Source organism: Vombatus ursinus, unplaced genomic scaffold, assembly GCF_900497805.2.
Source record: "Vombatus ursinus unplaced genomic scaffold, bare-nosed wombat genome assembly UNPS02009824.1, whole genome shotgun sequence".
Lineage (NCBI taxonomy): Eukaryota > Metazoa > Chordata > Mammalia > Diprotodontia > Vombatidae > Vombatus > Vombatus ursinus.
This window is the reverse complement of record NW_020949602.1, coordinates 6,916,622-6,931,366: the sequence shown is the minus strand read 5'-3', so window position 1 is coordinate 6,931,366 and position 14,745 is coordinate 6,916,622. Positions and strand designations below refer to the sequence as shown.

The window sequence follows — 14,745 nt, the reverse complement described above, 5'->3', positions numbered from 1 at the left end:
TTTATCCTCACCTCTGAAGGGGAGAAAGGGGTGAGAGAGGGGAGGGGAGAGAAGAGGAGAGAGAGATAGAAGGGGGAGGGAGACAGAGAGACAGAGAGAGACAGAGACAGAGAGATAGACAGACAGATAGACAGAGAAGAGAGTTGGAAGCAGGATGGGAGAAAGGGAAAGAGGTTCAGAGACAAAGACAAGAGACATAGACAGACAGCTAGAGAAATGGAATGAGAAGAGACATAATCAAAGAGACAGGGATTTAAGTGCTTACATTTAAGGTGTGTAAACAGCTTTACATTTATTGTTAGCTCCCACATCAGTGCCTTTGCACTGGCTGTCCCTCATGTCTGGAATGCTCTCCTTCCTCACTTACACCTCCAGGCTTCCTTCAAGAATCAGCTTGGGGGAGAGGAGCCAAGATGGCAGAGTAAAACCAGTGACTTGCTTGAGCTCTCCCTCAAATCCCTCCAAATACCTGTAAAAATGGCTCTAAACAAATTCTAAAGCAGCAAAACCCACAAAAAGACAGAGTGAAAGACATTTCCAGTCCAAGACAACCCTGTATGATTGATCGAAAAGGTCTATTGTGCTGGGCTGGGAGAGGGCACAAAACAGGCCTCGGTGAACCTGGAGCAGGCCTCAGAGGACTGAATCAACAAGCAGCTGTGGTGGTTTCCAGACTTCTCAACCCATGAACACCAAAGAGAACATAAAAGATGTGACCATCATGAGAGAGAAGCTCAGTCCCAGACCCAGTCCTGGTGCAGCCCAGGGGTGGTGGCTGCTTCCAGAGCCCTTGGCCCATAGACTGAGGGGGAATCAAGTGGATGATCAGAGGGGGACTGCATGGATCTTTTTGCTGGTGCTGAGGCAGAATTCTCTTGCTTTGCCCATGCTTGGATCTGGGTCACAGTTCTGGGTTGTGATCCTGGGACAAGGAGGAATGCTGATATGGTGGAGCTTGTGGTGGTGGTGGAGAGGAAATCCTCTTCACAGTTCCAAGGCTGAAAAGAATGCTTGTGGTCACTCATTCACCAGAGCACAGGCCAGGAAAGGAGTAAACTCACCCTTGATCATACCACCTTGGAAAAACTGAACATTTACAGGTCCTTAGAAGTATCTCTGAAAACAGCTGCACAAAACCCCTGAAGCGTGGGACAGTGTATTCTCCATACTGGAATCAGACACCTACCTTAACAAAGAGTTTATAAGTCAAGTAATTGGTTGGGATCATTAGCAAACTGTGCAAAAAAAAAAAGGGAGACATGGAATCTTTCTTTGCTGACAAAAAAGATCAAAACATACAACCAGAAGAAGACAACAAAGTCAAAGGTCCTACATCCAAAGCCTTCAAGAAAAATGTGAATGGTCTCAGGCCATAAAAGAGTTAAAAAAGGATTTTGAGAATCAAGTAAAAGAAGTAAAGGAAAAACTAGTAAGAGAAATGAGAGTGATGCAAGAAAATCATGAAAAACAAGTCAATGGCTTGCTAAAGGAGAACCAAAAAATATTGAAGAAAATAACACCTTTAAATGTAGCCTAACCCAAATGGCAAAAGAGGTCCAAGAAGCCAATGAGGGGAAGCATGCCTTACAAAGCAGAATTGGCCAAATGGAAAAGGAAGTTCAAAAGCTCACTGAAGAAAATACTTCCTTAAAAAGTAGAGTGGAGCAATTGGAAGTTAGTGACTTTATGAGAAATCAAGTCATTGTAAAACAAAACCAAAAGAATGAAAAATAGAAGACAATGTGAAATATCTCATTTGAAAAACAAGTGCCTTGGAAAATAGATCCAGGAGAGATAATTTTAAAATTATTGGACTACCTGAAAGCCATGAGAAAAAAAAGAGCCTAGACATCATCTTTCAAGAAATTATCAAACAAAACTGCCCTGATATTTTAGAACCAAAGAGCAAAATAGAAATTGAAAGAATCCACCTATCACCTCCTAAAAGAGATCCCCAAAGGAAAACTTCTAGGAATATTGTAGTCAAATTCCAGAGTTCCCAGGTCAAGGAGAAAACATTGCAAGCAGTGAGAAAGAAACAATTCAAGTATTGTGGAAACACAACAAGGATAACGCTAGATTTAGCAGCTTCTACATTAAGGGACCAGAGGGCTTGGAATATGATATTCTGGAGGTTGAAGGAGATAGGATTACAACCCAAAATCACCTACCCAGCAAAACTGAGTATAATCTCTCAGGGGAAAAAATGGACATTCAGTGAAATAGAGGACTTTCAAATATTCTTGATGAAAAGATCACAACTGAATAGAAAATTAGACTTTCAAATACAAGACTCAAGAGAAACACAAAGAGATAAACAGGAAAGAGAAATCATAAGAGACTTATTAAGGTTGAACTGTTTACATTCTACATGGAAATACGATATTTGTAACTCATGAGTTCTTTGTCAGTATTAGTGTAGTTGGAGGGGAAAAACTAGATAGATAGATAGATAGATAGATTGATTGATTGATTGATTGATTGATGGATAGAAGGCACAGGGTGAGTTGAAGATGAAGGAGTGATATCTAGAGAATAAAATAAAGGGGTGAGAGAGGATTATACTGGGAGAAAGAGAAAGAGAGAGGTAGAAAGGGGTAAATTATCTCACATGAAACAAAAAAGAAAAGACTTTTACAGTGGAGGGGAAGGGGGAAAGTGAGAGGGAATGAATGAATCTTATTCTGCTTGGATTTGGCTTAAGGAAGGAATAACATACACACTCAATTGGATATGGAAATCTCTTACCCTACAGGATAATGGGGAGGGGGAAGGGGACAAAAGAGCAGGGAAATGATAGAGGGGAGGGCAGATTGGGGGAGGGGGTAATCAGAAGCAAACACTTCTAAGGAGGGACAGGGTTAAAGGAGAGAGCAGAATGAATGGGAGGTGGGTGGGATAGGATTAAGGGAAATATACTTAGTTACTCAAAACATGACTAGTATGGAAGTGTTTTGCATGACTACACATGTATAACCTATATTGAGCTTCTTGCCTTCTCAATGAGGGTGGGTGGGGAGGGAGGAAGGGAGACGATTTGGAATCCAAAGTTTTAAAAACAAATGTTAAAAATTGTTTTCAGGTGCAACTGGGAAATAAGATATACAGGCAATGGGATATAGAAATCTATCCTGCCCTACAGGAAAAGTGAAGAGGAAGGGGAGAAGAGGAGGGGGGCAGAGATAGAAGAGATGACAGATTAAGGGAAAGGATATTCAGAATGCATGCCATCTTGGTTGGGGGAGGGACAAGATGGGGAGAAAATTTGGAACTCAATCTTGTGGAAGTGAATGTTGAAAACTAAAAATAAATAAATTAATAAAATCTAAATTGATTTAAAAAATGAATCACAAGATTTTAAATCTGGAAGAGACCTTGAAGATGAAGTTATATGGAATCTTTCTTTTCAGGCAGTGTTGTTGTTGTTGTTATTGTTGTTGTTGTTTAAATCTGGAGAAATATACTGTTTTCTAATACTAATTAAAATTATTATATAATATGATTCTATTAAAAGATTAGATAAAATGCAATTTGATTCTGTTAAAAAACTACAGTCATTCAGTTAACAAAAAAAAAAATCAGCTCAAATTTCACCTTCTACTGCAGGATGTCTTTTCCAGTTTCTCCATCTGCTAGCTCCTTCTCTGAGATTACCTTTCAACCTGCATATATCTTGCATGTATCAGGGTCTCTCCCATTACAATGTGAGTTTCTTCAGGACAGAGACTAGCATTTTCTCTCTTTCTTTATGCCTGGCACATAATAAGTGCTTATTAAATGCTTGTTGATTGACTGATTTCTTTAGATCCTCACAATGACCTTTTGAGATAATTGCTATTATTATCCCCATTTTACAGATAAAGAAACTGAGGGTAAGAGAAATTAATGACTCATCCCACAGCTAATAAGTGTCGGAGGCAGAATTCTAACTCAGGTTTTCCTGAGTATTATCCTAGCACTCTATTTGGCTCATAAGTCACTGACTCATGATTTCACTTAACTCCTCAGAAGTCTGGCTATGGAGGAAAATGAGTGGAAAGGGTGAATAACATTAAATTTAATTTCCCTAAGAGGAACAAAATGGAAATTCAAGAGAAGTGAATTCTGTGGGGCTAACAGGGAAATATAGACCTAAGTGCTATCAATTTCCCTAGAAAGAATCTCTCCCATTCTTCTTTGCAGGTTATGAGGCTGCCTAGATTGGTGACATCTTGAAAGAGTTATTTAAGTGCATCAGGACACGGCCATGGAGTTGATGTATGAGACAAAGACAGTTGGACATGAGCCTGTATGTTAGGAGAGCAGCAGTATGGGAGGATAGACAGTGGTTACAGGAAAGGTGCATTTCAGGAGAAGTTAGACATGGAATTAGTGTAAATTCCATGATACAAACAAAGGTCAAGAATCCTGGCCTGGCTTAGGGTGAGGAAGATGAAGAGTTAGGCCACCCTAATAGGAACTAACACTCATCTTTTCTCCCCACCCCGCCTCCTTTTATATTACTTCGTTCTTCAATATGTTTCCTTGGATAATGAAATTCCTGCCAGGACCTCACCAGAAATTCTTTAGAGAATGCAAGAAGCTAGAGGCATTTGTAAAACATGTGATCGAACAACACAAGGAAGACCTGAACCATGAGGAGGCCCTGGACTTCACTGATGCTTACCCAAAGGAGCTGTCCAAGGTAATGTAGATAAAACAGAAATTGGACCTTTTGTGTTTAACCACCCTCCCCCCAAAAATGCAGATCTGGGGGGATAAGTATGTTAAAATGTTTCAAATTTTACGTCTGCCTCATAACGTAAATATCTTCCCTCAATGACAACTCTGGGAGGTAGAGTATAAGTAATGGAGCTTGCTAGTGGAGAGCTCCCAATTTTGATTTAGAACTGGAAGGTACCATTGGGCTCACTTAGTTCAATTTCCTGGTTTTATATGAGGGGAAATTGAGCCATAAAGAAGTTAGTTGATTTGCTGCAATCACACAGCTATTAGGAATGTGAGGCTGGATTTGAACCCAGCTCTTTCTGTCACCAAGTTCAATGTCTTTTTCATTAGAATCTATTAAGATTGGGATTAAGTCTTGGCCCTGATATTTTATCCTTATGAATTCATCTCTTTGCACTTCACTTTTCTCATCTATAACATTAAGATAGTCTCTCTACTCCTTATCCTATCCAGAACTATTGTATGTATATTCACAACACTATAAAAAATAAATTGAATTATCAATTTCATATACACAATCAACATATCACCATCATTGGGAATATGTGCAACAGTCAAACATGTGACCAGCATTGTAGCCCATATCACTCCTGAGTACTGTAGAATCAGATTAAAAGGTAATTTAGACACATTTAACAAAATAAATAAAAATACATTAGAACGTACATGATGTAAATCAATATGTAGCCCCCAGGGATCCTTACATATGGTTTAGTGGCTCCATTTCATCTTGAGTTTGATACCATTGGAGTTCCTTTCCAACTTCAAGATTTTGTGATTATGTCCTATATAATTCAACAATGCTGGACCTCTGTTTGAAATTCATATCTTGAATTCATTAGCCAAGTTTACTTGGGAACAAATCATTTCTCTAAGTCTCAGTATCTTCAACTGAAAAATGGATATAATACTATTGGCACTATTTACCACATAAGATGATGGGAAAAGTAGTTGATAAATTGTAAAGCATTTTGATAATATTGGTTTTTATTTCATTAAAAGAATAAATCAATAGGGTAAAATAGCTATTCTTACCTAGAAAAATAATACAAAATGTTAAGAAATGACAATAAAACTTCTGCTTAGATGCAGATGATACTCCAAGGCATACAAAATGTTTTCCACCTCCAAGCAATGGCATGAGATATCTACCACAGGTATTACGTCCATTTCACGGATGAAGAAACTGAAACCAAAAGAGATGAAAGGATTTGCCCCAACAATCATGGAGCATAGACATATGAACCCAGCTCTTTTGACTTAGTGTTCTATTTTAAGAGTATGAAATAGGTGAGGGATGAATCTAGAACTAAAGTAAGATCATTTAGGTAAGTACATTGCATGTGGATACAGCACTGGACTTGGAGTCAGGAAGACCTGAGTTCAATTCTGATATCAGACACAGCTGTTTGATGCAAGGAAAGTCACTAAATTTTTGTTTACCTCTGTTTCATCAACTATAAAATGGGGATAATAAAGCTTCTATCTCACAGGGTTGTTGTGAGGATCAAATGGAAATCTATTTGTAAAACCTTATCACAGTGTTTGGCACATAGTAGGTGCTATATTATAATGTTAGCTATTATTATTCTCCATTTTACAACCAGCTTCATTCCTTTCAGAAGAAGAAATACCAGCAGCTACTAATAGGCATATGGATAGGTCTTTAGTAGAGGGAAAATAATGAGAGTGATAATAAAGAGAAGGAAGAAAAAAACAAAGGAAAAGAGGTAGAAGATAATGTGAAGGAGGAGAGAGAAAAAAAGAAGAAAAAAGAGGAAGAGGAGCAGGAGGAGGGGGAAGAGGAAGAAGAGGAGAAAGAATTGAATATAAACAAATACAGATGCAAATTCAATATAAACTTCTATGATTTTAGCACACTGGGTACTTCTATCCAGCACATATCCTGATCAGATCATAGAAAAATCCATTGACCACATAATCACCTTTTAAAAAGCAGACCTCCATGCCACTTCTTTTTTGTGTGGAAGGCACTGAGGGTTATGTTGGAAAAGGGGAAGCGGTACTTGCACACAGGGGTGAGCAGTGACATGATGCAGCAAAGATTGGTAGATTTTGCTCAGGAGCCAGTATTCATCGGTCAGTCCTGTCATTTATTAGCCCTGTGACTCTGGGAAATTCACCCCTTGTCTTTGAGCTTCAGTTTTCTCCCCTGTAAAACAAATATTCTATCTACCTGCATGGGTTTGGAGAGAAAAGTACACACAGTGAGCCTCCCAACCCAAGAGAACTGAGAGCTCTCAGAGGTGGAACCAAGATGGTGGAGAAAAGTCAGGAAGTTGCCTAAACTCTCCCCAGTTTCCCTGGATATAACTTTAAGTCAAGCAACAAAATGAATTCTGGAGCAACAGAATCCATCAAAGGAAAGGTTCAAACAATTTTCCAGGCCAAAATTACTTAAAAGGGCCACAGGACAGGTCTGTTTCACTTGGGTAAAATGGGAGCACAGCCTAGTGCAGGCAGTGTTAGGGCAAGCCAGTGGAGGCCCTAGCCGTAGCATACATAAGTAACCTTCCTCAGCAGGCTGGTGGTGCAGAGACAAGCTGTGAGGCCTGTAGCCAGCATGTGAGAGGTGAGCTGTCAGGCCCTAAAGTCTGGTACAACAGGTAATAATAGGAGAGGAAATTCCAGCACAACTGCTGACAGCCCTGGAGCCCCCATGCAACAGGCAAGCCTCCGAAGCACCCCAGTGAACAAGGCCCTGGTCTCCAGCACCAGAAGTTTGGGACAGCGTCCCTGTATCCCAGGAGTAGAGCTCAACTTTAAATAGTCACAACGTATGTTGGAAATGAGCAAAAACAACCAAAAAGTCTGATGATAGAAAGCGACGATGGTGACAGAGAAGATCAACACCCAAACTCAAACAGGAATATATTGTCAAAATCCTGATATGTGAAGAAACAATTCAATTATCAAGGAGTCACAGTCGGTATTACACAGGATTTTGTAGCTTCTACATTAAAGGATCAGAGTGTTTGGAATTTGATATTCTGGAAGGCAAAGAAGCTTGTATTACAACAAAGAATAAAGAACTCAGCAAAACTGAGCATAATCTTTCAAAAGAAAATATGGACATTCAGTGAAAAGGGGGACTTTCAAACATTCCTGATTAAGACCAGAGCAAAACAGAAAAAAAAATGATTTTCATATACTAGATTCAAGAAAAGCATAAAAAGGTGAACAAGAAAGAAGAAAAAGTTATTCAATAAGGTTAAATCATTTATATCCCTACAGGGGAAGATAATACTTGTAATTCTTAAGAACTGTATATCTATTAGAGAAGTTAGAAGGAGTATATATACACAGAAGGTGTGGGTATAAGTTGACCTTGATGATATGTATGTAAATAATATATATGTATGATATATATATATACATACACATGTATAAGTATATATACATATATACATATACATACATATATACATACACATATGTGTATACAAAGATTATTGAACTAGGAGAAGATAGAAGAGAGAAGCATAATGGAGCTAATTATATCATTAAAAAGTGCAAAAGATTGATTACAGTGGACAGAAAGAAGGGAGGTAGTGAGCATTGTTTGAAACTTACACTCATCTGATTTGGGTTAAAGAGGGAGTAACATACACACTCAGTTGAGTATAGATATCCATCTTACCCTATAGGGAAGTAGGAGGGGAGGGAGACAAAAATAGGGGTACTGATAGAAGGGGGTCAGATTGAGGAAGGCAGAAGCAAAACACTTGAGGAGGTAAAGGATGAAAGAGGGAGAGAGGGAAAAGTATAAACAGGAAAAATAGGACTGAGGGAAATACACAGCTAGCAACCAAAAGTGTGAACGTGAATAGGCTGAACTCTCCCATAAAGCAGAAGCAGATAGCAGAATGGATTAAAAACCATAATCTGATAATATGTTATTTATCAGAAACACATCTGAAGCATAGGCACACACATGTAAAAGGCTGAAGCAGAATATTTTATGCTTCAGTTGCAAAAAAAAGCAGAAGTAGCAAGCATAATCTCAGGCAAAGCAAAAACAAAAATAGATAGAATTAAAAGAGACAAGGAAGGAAGCTACAACTTGCAAAAAGGTACCATAGAAAATGAAGTATTATCAATACTAAAAATGTACCAAATGGTATAACATCAATTTTTTTTAAAAGAAGTTAAATGAGTTACAGGATGAAATAGACTGTAAAACTATAATAGTGGAGGACCTCAACTTTCTCCTCTTAGAACTAGAAATATCTAACCAAGAAAGAAATTAATGAGGTGAATAGAATTTTAGAAAAGTTAGACATGCTAAATCTCTGGAGAAAACTGAATGCAGATAGAAAACAATAAACTTTTTTCTCAGTTATACATGACTTCTACACAAAAAAATTGACCATGTAGTAGGGCATAAAAAAACTCAGAATCAAATTCAGAAAGGTAGAAATATTAAATGCATCCTTTTCAGAATATGATTCAATAAAAATATATTTATTAAAGGGCTATGGAAGGATAGATTAAAAATTAGTTGGAAACTAAATAATCTAATCTTAAAGAATGAGTGGATCAAAGAACAAATCATCGCAACAATAATTAATTTCAACAAAGAAAATAGCAATAATGAGACAACATACCAAAAATTTGTGGGATGTTACCAAAGCAGTATTTAGGGGAAATTTTACATCTCTAATTGCTTACATCAATAGAGGAAGAGAATGAAAATGAATTGGATATGCAACTAAAAAAGCCAAAAAAAAGGATTTTAAATCCTCAAGTGACACCAAACTGAAAATCCTGAAAATCAAAGGAGAAATGAATAAAATTGAAAGTAAGAAAACTAATAAATAAAACTAAGATCTGGGTTTATGAAAAATAAAAAAGAAATAGACAAAACACTTAATTTGATTTAAAAAAGAAAGAAGAAAACCAAATTACTGATATCAAAAGTTAAAAGGGTGAATTTACCACAAAAGATAAGGAAATTAAAGCAATGATTATGAACTATTTTGCCCGGTTTTTGCCAATAAACCTGACAATCTAAGAGAAATGTATAAATACTTACAAAAATATAAAATGCTTAGATTAAAAGATGACATAAAATTCTTAAATAACCTCATTTTAGAAAAAGAAATTGAAAAATCAATGAACTCTCTTAAAAAATCCCCAGGTCCAGATGAATTTACAAGTTAATTCTACCAAAGAACAATTCATTTGAATACCATATAAACTATTTGGTAAAATGGAAAATAGAAAAAAGAAATCCTAACAAAGTCTTTTTGTGACACAAACATATGGTGCTAATAACTAAACCAGGAAGAGCCAAAACAAGGAAAGACAATTATAGGCCAATTTCCCTAATGAATATTGATGCAAAAAATGTAGATAAGGCACCAGGAAGGAGATTGCAGCAAAATATCACAAAGTTCATGCACTAGGACCAGGTGGGATCTATACCAGCAAGGTAGAACTGGTTCAATGTTAGGAAAATGGTCAGCATAATTGACCATATCAATAACAAAACCAAGAGAAATCATGTAATTACCTCAGTAGATGAGAAAAGCTTTTGACAAACTCCAACATCCATTCCCATTAAAAACACTAAAAAGTATAAGAATAAATGGAGTTTTCCTCAAAATGATAAATATTATTTATCCAAAATCATCAACAAGCATTATGTATAATAAGGATAAGCTAAAAGCCTTCCTTATATGATCAGGTGTGAAACAAGGATGCCCATTATCACTACTTTAATTCAATATTTCTGTAGAAATGTTAGCTTTTAGCAATAAAAGAAGAAAAGGAAATTGAAGGAATTAAAATAGGCAACAAAAAAATAACACTTTCACTCTGCAGATGATATAATGGTGTATGTAAAGAATTCTAGAGAATCAACTAAAAAATACTTGAAATAATTAACAACTTTATAATAAATAATAATAAATCCACATATAAACCCATATAGATCATCAACATATATATGCTATTTAATAACTTATATATAAGCTATTTAATAGTTTAAATATTTAATAGAAAAATTATATATATATGCACACATTACCAACAAAAACCGGCAGCAAGATATAGAAAGCAAATCCCATTTAAAATAAATGTAGAAAATAAAAAATACTTGGGAATCTACTTGCAAAACAAACCCAGGAACTCTATGAACACATATTACAAAATGCTTTTCATTCAAATAAAATTGAATCTAAACATTTGGGAAAATATTGATTGCTGTGTAAGCCAAACCAATAAAATAAAAATAACAATTCTAACTAAATTAATTTACTTATTTAGTGCCATACCAATTAAATTGCCAAAAATATCATTTTATAGAGCTAGAAAAAATAAGAACTAAATTCATCTGGAAAAACAAAAAGTCAAAATATTAAGGGAATTGATGAAAAAAATAAAAAGGAAGGTGGACTAGTTATGCCAGATCTTAAAATATAATATAAAGCATCAATCATCAGAACTATCTGGTACCGGCTAAGAAATAGAGTCACGGATCAGTGGAATTTATTAGGTACACAAGACAGTAGTAAATGACCATAGTACCTTAGTGTTTGATAAACCCAAAGACACCAAGTTCTGGGATAAGAACTCACTATTTGACAAGAACTACCGGGAAAACTGGAAAACAGAAACTAGGTATAGACCAGCATCTTATACCATATACCAAGATATGCTCAAAATGGGTACATGATTTAGACAAAAAGAGTGATAAAGTAAGAAAATTAGAAGAGCAAGCAATAGTTTACCTTTCAGGTCTATAGAGAAGGGAAAAATTTGTGATCAAACAAGAAATAGAGAGCATTATAAAATGTAAAATGTATGATTTTGATTCTATTATCTTAAAAGGGTGTTGCATAAACAAAACCAATGCAACCAAGATTAGAAGAAAAGCAGAAAGCTTGGAAACAATTTTTTACAGTCAGTGTTTCCAGTAAAGGTCTCATTGTTCAAATATATAGGGAATTGAGAAAAATTGATTAGAATACAAGTCATTCTCTAATTGATGAATGGTCAAGGGATATGAACAAGCAGTTTTCAGATGAAGAAATCAAAGCTATTTATAGTCCTATGAAGAAATGCTATAAATCACTATTGATTAAAAATGCAAATTAAAACAACTTTGAGGTACCACATCACACCTATCAGATTAGCTAATATGAAACAAAAGGCTAATGATGAATGCTGGAAAGGATTGGGTACAACTGGGACACTAATGTCCTGTTGGTAGACTTGTGAACTGATCCAGCCATTCTGAAGAGCAATTCAGAACTATTTACAAAGGTTATCAATCTGTGCATACCCTTTGATCTAGCCATACCACTAGTAAGTCTATATCCCAAAGAGATCATAAAAAGGGAAATAGATGGACATGCACAAAAATATTTATAATAACACTTTTTGTGGTAGCAAAGGATTGGAAATTGAGGGGATGTCCCTCAGTTGTGAAATGGCTAAGTAAGTTATGGTATATGAATGTAATGGAATTCTACTGTGCAAGTGACAAGCTGTTGGACTTCAGAAAAGCCTGGAAAGACTTACTTGCACTGATGCAAAGTGAAGTGAGCAGCACCAGGAGAACATTGTACACAGTATCAGTAATGTTGTGTGAAGATTGACTATAATTGACTTAGCTCTTCATAGCAATATAAAGATCCAAGACAAGTCCAAGACTCATGATGGAAAATGTTGACATTCAGAGAAAGAACTGATGAAATCTGAATGCAGATCAAAGCATACTATTTTCACTTTCTTTATTTTTTATTTCATGCTTTTGTTCCTTTTTGTTCTGTTTCTTCTTTCACAACACGACTAGTACAGAAGTATGTTTTATGTGAATGCACATATAAAACCTATATCAAATTGCTTACCATCTTAGTAAGGGGAGAGGGGCAGAAGGAAGTGAGAAAATTTGGAACTCAATTTTATGTTAAAAAAGAATTAAAAATTGTATTTAAAGGTAATTGGAAAACATAATATTTTAAAGGGGAAATAAGAAATAGAAACTCTCATTCTTAGGAACAGTTAGTATATTTTTGGGTGTTAAATGGAAGCCCAGGATCTGCCACCTTGACCTTCCCAAGGTTCCATTGAGGGTGCAGCTCTTTATGCTTGGAGACAGCAGTAATTATTTTTTAGATTAAACAACTGATCCTTGACTTTTTCACTTAAAGATAACATCCATTCTAGTTTTAATGAAGAAAATTTAATCTTCTGCACCCTGGATCTCTTCTTTGCTGGAACAGAGACAACTTCAACTACGCTGAGGTGGGCACTGCTGTATATGGCCCTTTATCCAGAGATCCAAGGTACAGTGATGGCTCCAGGCTATGCACTCCTATAGAATTCTGCTCAGAAGTTCCCATTTATAGAGATGTTAAAAGTTTGCCAAGCACTTTACATATATTATCTTCTTTCAATTCTCATTGGAATAAAGTAGTGATTACCATTTATTACAACTGTATGGATCCCTTTTTAACATCAAAATTTCTTTCAGCACCCTATATGATAACAGTTGCTGGTTAGGACAGTAGAGTATATAATTTGGAGTCAGGAAGATATAAGTTCAAATCCTGTCTCAGGCACTTACTAACCATGTGACCCTGAGAAAATGATTTAACTTCTCTCAGCCTTTGAGTCTTCATCTGTAAAATGATGATAATAATATTCTTTACCTCATAGGGTTGAAATGAGGATCAAACAAGTTGACAAACATAAAGTGCTCTATAAGCCATAAAGTGTTATATAAATACCAGGAATTATTTTAATATTATTAATTATTATTTTAGTACTACATTTCATTAAAAAAGCATGATAAGAAAAAAGTAATATTTTGAAATGTATTTGTATCCTATTAAATATGATAAATCTGCATAGATTTCAAAATAGAAATCCTTAAGTGAATGATACATTGTTAATTCAATCTACAGAAGGTCCTAAGTTCTTTAAATTTAGAATTGGAAGATATCTTAGAGGTGATAAAGTCGAATCCACTCATTTTACACATGTGGAAACTGAGACTGAGAGAAATTAAACAATTTCTTCAGGGCCTCACAGGTAGGAAGTTTCTGAGGTGGGGTTTAAATGCAAGTCATCCTGACTCCAAACCCAGGCCTTCATCTCCAGGGACCCCTATTTGCCTCTCCCTTAAGAGATCCATGTTCTGAAAGCCAAGACATGATCAAAAGTTCTATTTCCTCATCTATTATACTGTGATGTGTCTCATATCTTCCTTAAGTTAAAGATCAGAATGAGAATCCATGGACAGAATATGGATTTAGAGATTTCTAGCAATAGCTTCTTGGAGAAATCCACAGCTCTCAGTTTGGAAAAACCTAGAAATTTTTGTTCTCTTTAAGGTAATACCCAGAATGAACTATTCCTTGTACCTATCTGAGGCAATACACAAAAGTAGTATTCTTAGCAGCCATTTAACATCATGGAAATTTAATCAAGTACTTATTATGTGCTTACTGTGTGCCAGGCACTGGAGAAACAAGTACAAAAAAACGAAGCAATGCTTCCCTCCTTTCAAGGATCTGGGGGTGAAAGAAAACTTAATCAGGAGTCATAAGTTTGTTTTCTAGTCCAGGCTTCCAGTCTAAGTAGTCATGACACTTTGAGCAAGTCATTTCAGTCAGTCAATGAAGATTTATTAAGTACCTACTATGTGCCACAAACAATGCTAAGTATTGTTGCTGTTATTAGTCTTTAATTCTAGAAGAGGGATGTGGCATCAGGAAGGCGAGGGCTGTGAAAAGTCACCAGCCTCACTTTCTCCTCCCAAACCATCTAGGTCCAGTGGCAAGATACAAATCAGGACAACTGGTGACACCAAATCACCACCACCCCCCATCCCACCTGCAAAGCATTAAGAATACAAAGAAAGGCCCAACAAAAACAACTATTCTGTTCTCATAGTCTAATGGGAGAAATAGCACACAAAAAGCTATGGACAAAAAAAAAATTCAGGCAGAATAGATAGAAGAAAATCAACAGAAGATAGTTCTC

At 36.0% G+C, this 14,745-nt stretch overlaps 1 pseudogene; it reads left to right on the top strand.

Moving 5' to 3' along the window:
- LOC114036311 overlaps positions 1-14,745 on the top strand; it is a 45,403-nt pseudogene that overhangs the window by 15,627 nt on the left and 15,031 nt on the right.